At 34.9% G+C, this 10196-nt stretch overlaps 1 pseudogene; it reads right to left on the bottom strand.

Annotated features, from left to right (window-relative positions):
• Positions 1 to 259: 259 nt before the first annotated feature.
• Positions 260 to 1141, bottom strand: LOC132903503 (uncharacterized; annotated as a pseudogene).
• Positions 1142 to 10196: the final 9055 nt, after the last annotated feature.

Genomic DNA, 10196 nt, shown 5'->3' with positions numbered 1-10196 from the left:
TAGTTTCATTAGATAGATCAATGTTTGTGTCTTCTAATTTTATATTAGGGATAGGGAAAGTTACATCGCAATCATTAGAATTTCACACGGTCGTAATGCCCTTGTTATCTTTAACATTGATTAAACTCGGACATAAGAGTACTCCCGGAGTTATCTCTAGACGTGGAACAATCCCATGATTAATTTCTACTTCATTCAATATTTATCGAAATTACACTTTCCGTTCTAGCTTCCCTCTGGTTGGGTCACACCATTGGAGTTAATTCGTTTTTTTGTTGAGACGAACCTGCTTCCTTTGCTTGATTTTTAGTTTTATAACACGTGCTTGAGTTGCTTTGATTATATACGTTGGTTTGTTTTTTTTTAATTTATTTTTATTCTTTAGATGATAACATTCATATTTGATATGACCTTTCTTTTTGCAATAATTGCAAATTTTTTGGTTTGGTGGTCCAGAGAAACTTCTAATTTTACAATTAATAACGGTATGAACAGGTTTGTTACATCGGTAGCAATATTTCGTATTAGAAATGTTTTAATTTTGGAACTTAGCTATTTCGGCTTTGCTTTTTAATTGTTGTTCTTCTAAGACTGCCATGGAAATGGCGTCCTCTAAAGTTTTGGGTTGTAAGGCTTTAAGTATTAAGTTTAAATCTTTATTAGGACCTGTGATGAATACACTTGTGATTTGAGCAATTCGATACATGCTTTACGGGCTTCAATTGTTTGGTTGGTCGAATCTAAAAAGTTTATTTATTTTATATAACAATTCGACTTTATTTTCATAACCTAGGACATTTTCATTATGCTCTTGTCTACAACTACTCAATTCGAGCTGCCATTGTCCTATAGTTCGTTTTTCCGTATAAGTGTCTAATAAATAAGATTTTAGATCTTCGAAAATTAAAAATTCTCTATTTCTAATCATGGACCGGGCGTTATCGGTAATTTAAGTTATTATTATTTTTAAAAGAACTCCTTTTAAATTTGGATTAATGAAATTATTAACAGTGTCACAGTTGGCAAGAAATTCGTGTATACGCGCCTTATTGCCATCAAATTTGGTTAACATTCTTTCTGCCATTTCCAAAGAAATATAACAGCTATTTTTCGAAGTAGATACGCTTTCGGAATGTGACATGGTTACAGCTTAATATATTTTATAGTTCTTATTAAGTATTTTGTAGGATTGAACACTATTTTTTGGCTAGATTGAACACTTTTTCATTTCACTTTATTTTGGCAATTTTGGTTTTTCTTTTGCTGGCAATATTCCGTGTACAGGATTCTTTTTACGGGGTTTTTAACAGAAGGCAAAGTACTCACGTGAATAACACCTTTACACAGCTGACTGTAATCATAGTGTCTTGAATGGAAATCTTCTTTACGCGTAGTGATTGGTATGAAGCTCGCAGGATCACTTTGGATACCGGCACTCGAAGATTATTCAGCAGAACTATTTTCGAAGCAATCCCACTTCTGACACCAATTTGTAATGGCCTGAGCGGTTTGGCGATGGTTTGGTGTGTGGGAAAGTGCTTGCAATGAATAGACACTGAATGTTTATCACTATAAATATATTCAAGAATTACACTTTGACTTAAACAGCACTTACTTAGAGTTATATTAGTGAGCACTTAGGTATACACTACTATTTTATGACACTGTTATATTGCAATTGACTGAGTGCAACTTCTTAGTGAAGAAGGCATAAAATTTCATGAGCTGTTTTGTAACACTGTTGACTGTGCCCAAATTTGAATGCAAGCGTTTTGGACGGCCAAAGTGTTGACAGAAGGTAAAAAGAGTTTTAGCTACGGTGATGGCTTCTTTGTCTGGAATGGGATATGGGATATTCTTGTACAAATCTAAACAGATCATCTGGTAAAATTAATATATATTTATTTGAGGCATTCCTCTGTTATTTCAGTATATGAAACTAAGTCAATGGTAACTCTTTAATTTTTTAAAACAAATCTCTTCCATTTAAATGTGCAGGGATCCTGGCAAATGGAAAGATGCAGACTCTGCCTACCCCTCCGGGAAAGAGGCGTGATTTATATATGTACATATGTATGTAAATCTCTTTCAGAGAACCACAAGAACATTTCGTGAGAGAGAATTATTCTTAACTGAATTAACTGTGCCTAAAACTTAACACTTATGACTTTGCGACTCGATTTAAATTATGAAGTGATAAATTTTGTAATGATTTATTTTTAAATTTATTTTTACTCTCTTAACTCAAGGTTAACTCTGTGTAACGTTAAATAAATAAATACATAAATTTTTATATCGACTTTTTATTTGCCATCCCAAAATTTCCAATTTGTTTTAAAACGAATTCACTTCCATTTAACACAATTCTACGTGGATCAAGTATCTTCTAACACCATATTATGTTTGTCAAAGCTCTTTGTTGAAATTCCGATTTTACTTTATCTTTTCAATTATTTAATTGCCGTGTAGTTCCCGGCACCAATACAAAAAAGAATAGTACCATTCCATCTCTTTACCATGGATGTCGGAAAAGGCGACTAAGGAATATGCTTATAAACTTGGGAATCTTTTTTTGGGCGATGGGCTAGAACCTGTCACTATTTGGATCTCAATTCTATCATAAAGCCAAACAGATGAACATGGTTTTTCAGTGCTTCGAAAACTGCTGGCTCTGTACACCCCGCAAGGGATATAGACGTGATAATATGTTATGTTTATTTTTCTAGTTGTAGCTATCACCTTGGAATTTGGAATATATAGACTAGAGATTTTCTTCACATGGGTGTCGCAATAGGCGACTAAGGGTCAGGTTGCATGAAGCAGTTGCCGGGATCGTGGCAAATGGAAGGCTGTAGTCTCTGTCTACCTCTCTAGGAAGAAGGCATGATTTCATATAGGACACTTCATAACGGTAAAACCTATATTTTGATTTGCAAAATTCTTTAATGGGTGGCGCTAAATTCGCGCGAAGCTGCGGGTATAAAAGCTAGTTAATTAATTAATAATTGTGTACTGACAAAAACCTATAGGGTCATTGACCGTTGAACGACCGCTATCAGTACTGAAGTTCCATTAGTACATCTGTTGTCACTTCTACGGGAGTCTTTCAAGAATAGGAGCAAATATGACATACCACACATAATAATCCTACTAATATTATAAATACGAAAGTTTGTGAGTATGTCGGTATGTCAGTATGGATGTTTGTTGCTCTTTCACGCAAAAACTACTGAACCGATTACGATGAAATTTGGTTTGTAGGTAGCTGAAGACCCAGAATAACATATAGGCTACTTTTTATCCCGGAGTCCCCGCGGAAATGATACCACGCGGACAAAGTCGCGGGCGGCCTCTAGTAACAATGTAATTCAGAGTGATAATGATAGTGCCGTGTGGTTCCCGACACTTTTGGATAGGACCACTTGATATCTAACTTACTAATGTCGTAAAAGGCGACTAAGGGTAAGGGTTATAAACTTGGGATTCTTCTTGTAGGCGATGGGCTTCAAACTTTTACAATTCGAATCTCGATTCCATCATTAAGCATTAGCACGAGAAGTGATGAATTAGGATTCAAATTAAAATATCTCGCAGCTATATCAGGACCATAGTTGCGACATATTCTTAGAAGTCAGGACCATAACAGTGAATCTACAAAGACATCAGGTCAAACGTGGATGTCATACAGTTTTATTACCTACAATAGTGAACCCTATAACAATAACACTATGCGCTGTTGTACACTTGCGGGCAAATTCTCTTGTTGAATGACAATATTCTTTTTTATACATACATGCCGTGCCGTGTGGTTCCCGGCAATAGTAGAAAAGAGAATAGGACCACTTCATCACTTTCCCATGGATGTCGCAAAAAGGCGACTAAGGGATAAGATGACATACTTGGGATTCCTCTTTTAGGCGATGGGCTAGCAACCTGACATTATTTGGATCTCAATTCTATAATTAAGCTAAGCAGCTGAACGTGGCCTTTCAGTTTTTTGATGACTGTTGGCTCTGTCTACCCCGCAGAAGATATAGACTTGATTATTATGTTATGTTACATATATAAATGTAATCATATCTATATCCTTTCCGGGGTCGACAGAGCTAACAGTCTTGAAAAGACTGAAAGGCTATTTAGCTGTATGACTTAATGATATATTTGAGAATCTAAATAGTAAAAAGTAAAATTCGTTTCTAATATTTATAATTCTGCCCTTATTTTGGGCCTCAAGTGTACAACAGTTAGTACAAACTGCCTGTTTATTTTTAGCACTTCAGTATTAAGGGAAAATGACCCTCTAGGTGACTTGCCTGACCCTTCAGTTTGACTTTTAAATTGTAATAGTTTCGGAGAAATTTACGGGAAGTAAAAGACGGTCCACGCTTGCCTGGTAGAGAAGAAAGAACTTAGTGGGCGCCGTCAATCAAGGGAAAGACTAAAAAATAGGATTCCTTTTTTAAGAGGATTGGCTATGTCCCTACTAGAATTCCAAATCCAACATCGAGCCATCAAATCAAATCAAATTAAAATTTCTTTATTTTTCTCAACACAAACTTAAATCAAAATATTTACAGTAAAGTTAACTATAATATAAGCCATACAGCTCAACATGTCCTTTACTACTTATATAACTGCTATTTTTTTTAATTATTCATAAAAGTGGTAATTATATGCATGTAAAAAAGATGGATGTTACATAATCTGAGAGGTTAATTGACCATCTAACTCCTGTGGTCTTGGCAGATCTAGAATCCGAAGCAGAAGAGAATAATGAGTCATTATTTTCTCCCAGTAGTAAGTTTCCGTTAACCTTTCCCCTGGAGAGGAGCCCGGGGTACGCCTTTGACCATGTATCCCGCGAAACCGTTTTCATAGCACGAAAAACTATGTCCCATTTCGCGTCGTGATAAAAAGTGAAACAGCGATATTTTTTGCGCGATTAAGACGGCGTCGCGCGTGCCGTACTGCGAGGGGTGGATTGCGTGTAAGTCTATCCGTTCATCTTTTAAATACTAGTACAAAATCATGTAAAACATTTACATAAAAAAAGAAAACACCTAATTAAGATGCGGATTAACACTTTGAGATCCGAAAACTAACAAAAAAAATCAATGATTCTCACTTTAAAATATAGTCTCTATTACATAAGTGACAATGTTTTAATTTCTATGAAATTGTGACTTAATTCATGAAATCATTACTTAAAAAAAGTGCGATGTTACTGCCATGTCTGTTTAACGGCATTGTGTAAACATACAAATGTGAATTTGCAACAATAACGCCTATTAATATTAAAAAATTATCAGTGTGATACCTACACGGATTTAATTATTTCAAGATAAAAGTGTACTTTTCTTCCTTCTATTACTCTTTTTTCTCTACTACTGTCATGGTTACATCCTCAATTCCCTGGAGAAGAGCATGATTCGTTTAATAATATTAATACACTCTCCCTCTCTCTCTCCCATTCATTTAATATCACAAGTCTAACTACCTAATCAAATGTATCTGATTTATTTATACTTATAATAAATGTCAAAGTGTATTTGTTTCTATATTTTTCACAACAAAATTACTGAACCGATCGGCATGGAATTTTTGCATATATAGGTGTAGCGTTTAAAGGCTAGTTGACAAAAGTAGAGTTTTCTCTTGTTTTTATCACTTCTTATTCCGAATTGAAACAATCATGATCAAAACACAACTTTAAAATTTTATGATTTATTTAACTTGATATATTTTGTATGTATTTCCAGAGACTGGCAAGTTACTAGAAAAAAAAACGAGCATTTTTTTCCCCGAATTCATCCTCGTATGTTTCCATTTCAAGAGGAAATGAGCATGACAATGTTTTTGTTCAGAAATCAATTAAAGCAATGTTTATTCGGGCGTTAAAATAGTTAGACCACAGTTTAAACAGGTTTTCATCACGCTTTATGGGAAGTAAACTGAATTATATTTGCTTCATTTTTGACCTCTGTCGAAAAGGAGAGGTGTTATAGTTTTCTCAAATGCATACGTTTTATTTTACCTACAGATTTGCTGGAATTGTGGGAAATCCTCTCTAAGTGTTCCCCTAGACCACATAAAAATGCTACACGCCAAATTTCAAGTCTCTTGACTTGTAAGGACTGTGCGTTGATATGTCAGTCAGTCATTCACTTTCTTCTTTTATATAATTTAGTCAATATTTTATTGCAACGCAAAAGTTTAAAGAAAACCTCGTTTATGTTTGAGCATATTTTTAAGAAAAAACAGTAAGGGGTAAGTAAATTTTGCGTATTGTTATTACAGTTATAAATAAATTCTTTTAATTGTACCTATTAACTAAATATTCTACTTAACTATTTACTATTTCTATTCTCTCTTAAAATCATGAATTTTTAAAAGTTAAAGGTTAAAATTTAAAGGGTAAATAATTAAAATATAAGCTCTTTCAGTAGCTAATATTTTAATAATTAACCTTTTCAACCCTAAAGAGCTAAGGGATAATCTATTGACAATGGCTGACCAAAGGTTACCCTCAGGAGCCGAAAATAAATAAACTGTAAAATTCAGTGTAACATTGACCTTACACACATGACTTTAGATTCTTATTTTTAATATATTTTCATATGTACTTTATTTTCATATTACCCTTTGACGGCTAAGCTAAGCCGATTCTGATGTAATTTGATGAATATTATTAATTTCAAAGATAAGTCATATGCTTCTTTTGTTCTGAAAATTCCCACAGCAACAGAAAATAGAAATTTAAGGAATAATAAATATCGGATAATTCTAATCGTCTGTTGCATTTCTCTTGCTATACTACTTGGACCGATTTTGCCGTAATTTTGGGCTACTTTTTTCAGTTTTACGTGTGCGAAACTGCGGGCAAAAGCTTGTCAAATCTCAGAATTGGTGTGAATTTCGTTTAGAAACCAACGGCACATAAAAACAAACAGATATTTTTGCACCAAAAGGGTTGAAACTCAGGAAGGGAATTTTATGACCCGTCAACTTTCCAACTGTTTAATTGGAGGACTGGGTGTAATTGGGCTTTTTGACGCTTGTTTAGAGTTTGGGAGAAACTTTATGGTTTGACGCGGATCAGGGAATGGAGGAGACACGGTTTTGCGTAGGACCGCACGCAGAAGTAACTGTTGAGTTGATATTGATGTTATATGTAAACAGTAGACTGCTGTGGGATATATAAATAAAGCGTGATCATATTTGATTTACAATATTCTGAAGTTTCCCTGCAAAGGTTGCGGATATCAGATGGGTGTCTAAAATCTGTCTTACCCAATCCTGGCTCATGGTCATAAGTAAAGCCTGGGTTCATGGTACCAATTTTAAAGTCATTACAACTTCAGTATAATCAAATAGACTTGACAATCGACTAACGACGTAGGTACCAGCAAGTAATGGACATGTTTCGGCAACATTTCTTCGTTATTGCCAGATGACTTTACTTACTTTACGGTAAACGGTAAAAAGACGATCACTTAGCCCAATGTTGGATGTGGTAAAAGAGATTTTCAGAATTTCAGCTCTTGCTCTTGCTCTACCTTCACACACACCGAGTTAAAAATAAAAATCGTGGCCAAAAAGTTGTGCTACCAAAAAATACTTTGGAATTAAATATTTTAACTAATACCTTACTAAATTCTCAAAGGGACAAAAATAAAGGGACCTATTCCTATGGTCAAGCATCAAAATTTAGTCACATAACCTGGCTCTGAAGAAAATGAATCTTCTTGATTCCATTATCTAAGGTCAAACCCTAAGGGAAGCTTTTTGATGCTGTCTCATATTCCTGAAGAACTGAAAGAGATGGATGAATGTAAACTTGAAGCCACGTTCCTGTTATATTATTGTCATATTTTAAAGACCCTTTTTGCAAATCTGCGGGGAAAAGTCATCGTTGTTCTCTGTAAAGGAAATTTCAACTTTTATAAAGTGAACAAGGAAATTATTCATCAACAAAATTTGCCCGATTCGAGTTTCGTTTCACTTTAAATTTAGGAAAATATCAACAGTTTGTTTGTTATCATTAATTTGATACAAACATACTACTTAATGCTTGTTTTTTTTTAACATATTTAATAGTGTTGCCAATCGATATTCCAATATCGATAGGCTATCGATTGTTGAGTAAAAGTAATAGTATCAATAGAACTATCGTCATTATCGATAGCTCAGTGACCATCAATACTATTGATACCGAACTATACTGGCGATACTATCGATAGCGATAATAACTATCGATATTGGAGATGATTTCTGAGGTCTGTGCCGTGAATAGGACCACTCAATCTCTTTCCCATGGATGTTATAAAAAGCGACTAAGGTATCCCTTAGTGGCTTCATCCACATTCATCATTATTTTTATGCAAAACTATTTATTTATGAGAGATAGGCTTGTAAACTTGGGATTCTTCTTATAGGCGATGGGCTAGCAAGTAATTTCAAGACTGTTGGTTTAATACCTGGGTAATTTATAAATAGTAAACTGCATCACAAAAGTTTAAAATCAGTAATATCTATAGTAAAAGGTAAAATAAAGAGAAGAGACTTAACGACCGAATAATTGTTGAGCTACATGCAAATGGACGCTATTGTTAAACCCATTTGCCTATCTTGGTCGGCCATGAATGTATAGTCGACAGCAGTAATATTTAACCTAATTTCTTATATTTCTGGGCAATAAATAGCACAGACATATAGTTACGTCTTAATCCATTGAGGGGTAGACAAAGCCAGAACTCAATAAGACTGAAAGGCCACGTTCAGCTGTTTGGCGTAATGATAGAATTGAGATTCAAATAGTGACAGGTTGTTAGCCCATCGCCTAAAAAAGAATCCCAAGTTTGTAATCCTACCCCTTAGTCGCCTTTTACAACATTCATGGGAAAGAGATGGAGTGGCCCTATTCTTTTTTGTATTGGTGCCGGGAACCACACGGCACTTAGTTGTGTGATAGGAGTAAACGCCTTCATCATGTCTCCTATCTCGGGTCTGCTGGAAGAGATTTCTTTCGAAATAAGCAGAACCTTTGTAATTTTTTTCTTGTGATTATCAGTCTCGATGTTTTCTGTGTACATAAATTACTTAATAAATAAATAAAGGTAACAATTTTCTGTCATACATTTCTCTGCCCACCGTACTCACGGTAATTATAGGAAAAAAAAGTAGCACAAAGAAAGAAAAGTGGGAGCTTTCCCTATATTTTCCGCGAGACTTTCTTGAGAGTTTAATCATGCGCAAGATAACCGGCCCTATAGGGCTGACACCTTTTTAACCTACGTGTTAAATGATGTTAATGTTGAAAGAGGAGGAGGTACTCAAGACTTAATATCACGTTATACTGGGTAGACTTTAGAGGACAGAGCCTACAGCAGCAAAAAGACTAAAAGGTCACGTTCAGCTGTAAGGCTTAATGATATAATTGAGATTGAAATCGTGACATGTTGCTACCCTTAAAAAAGACTCCGTCTGGCCTGCCAGTTTCATTCTGGATTTTCCTTTTTATTTTGATTATCTGGAAGAGATCTCGATTGGGATAAGTCCGCCATTGTACATACATATTTTTCTAAATAATGATGACTGTTTTATATTAGTTATATTTCTTTTTACGTGCAATAAAGAGTTATATAACAAACAATCCCAAGTTTATTAGTCGTTTCCTTAGTCGCCTTTTACGGCATCCATCGGAAAGAGCTCCTATTCTAAAGTTTCGGAAACGACACGGCACTTTAGAACCCTACACCACCACCTAAAACTAAACTATATTTCTTTCCCAAACATGTTTTCCTCAGACACCCACTCAAAACCATTGAAAACTATGCGTCCCTCGAAATAGGCATCCCTAACTTTTTCACCGTCCATCCCTTTGTGTCCCAGACCAATTCAATTTAGTGATAAGGGATAAAACTGGGACCGCCGTGGATAAATAAAGACAAATAAATAGCTATCGATAGTTTTGACAGATACGGAGCGTACGTGATTTGAGTGTTAAATTTTTACAGCAGCCGTACGCCATGATTCAATATAAGTACCTACCCTACTTAATATTATAAATGCAAAAATCCTGAGATGTCAGTATGGATGTTTGTTACATTTTCACGCAAAAACTACTGAACCGATTACGATGAAATTTGGTATGTGGGTAGCTGAAGACCCAGAATAAAACATAGGCTACTTTTTAC

Source organism: Amyelois transitella, chromosome 27 (assembly GCF_032362555.1).
Source record: "Amyelois transitella isolate CPQ chromosome 27, ilAmyTran1.1, whole genome shotgun sequence".
NCBI classification, from domain to species: domain Eukaryota; kingdom Metazoa; phylum Arthropoda; class Insecta; order Lepidoptera; family Pyralidae; genus Amyelois; species Amyelois transitella.
The sequence above is the reverse complement of the archived record's forward strand: the minus strand, read 5'-3'. Positions and strand labels throughout refer to the sequence as shown.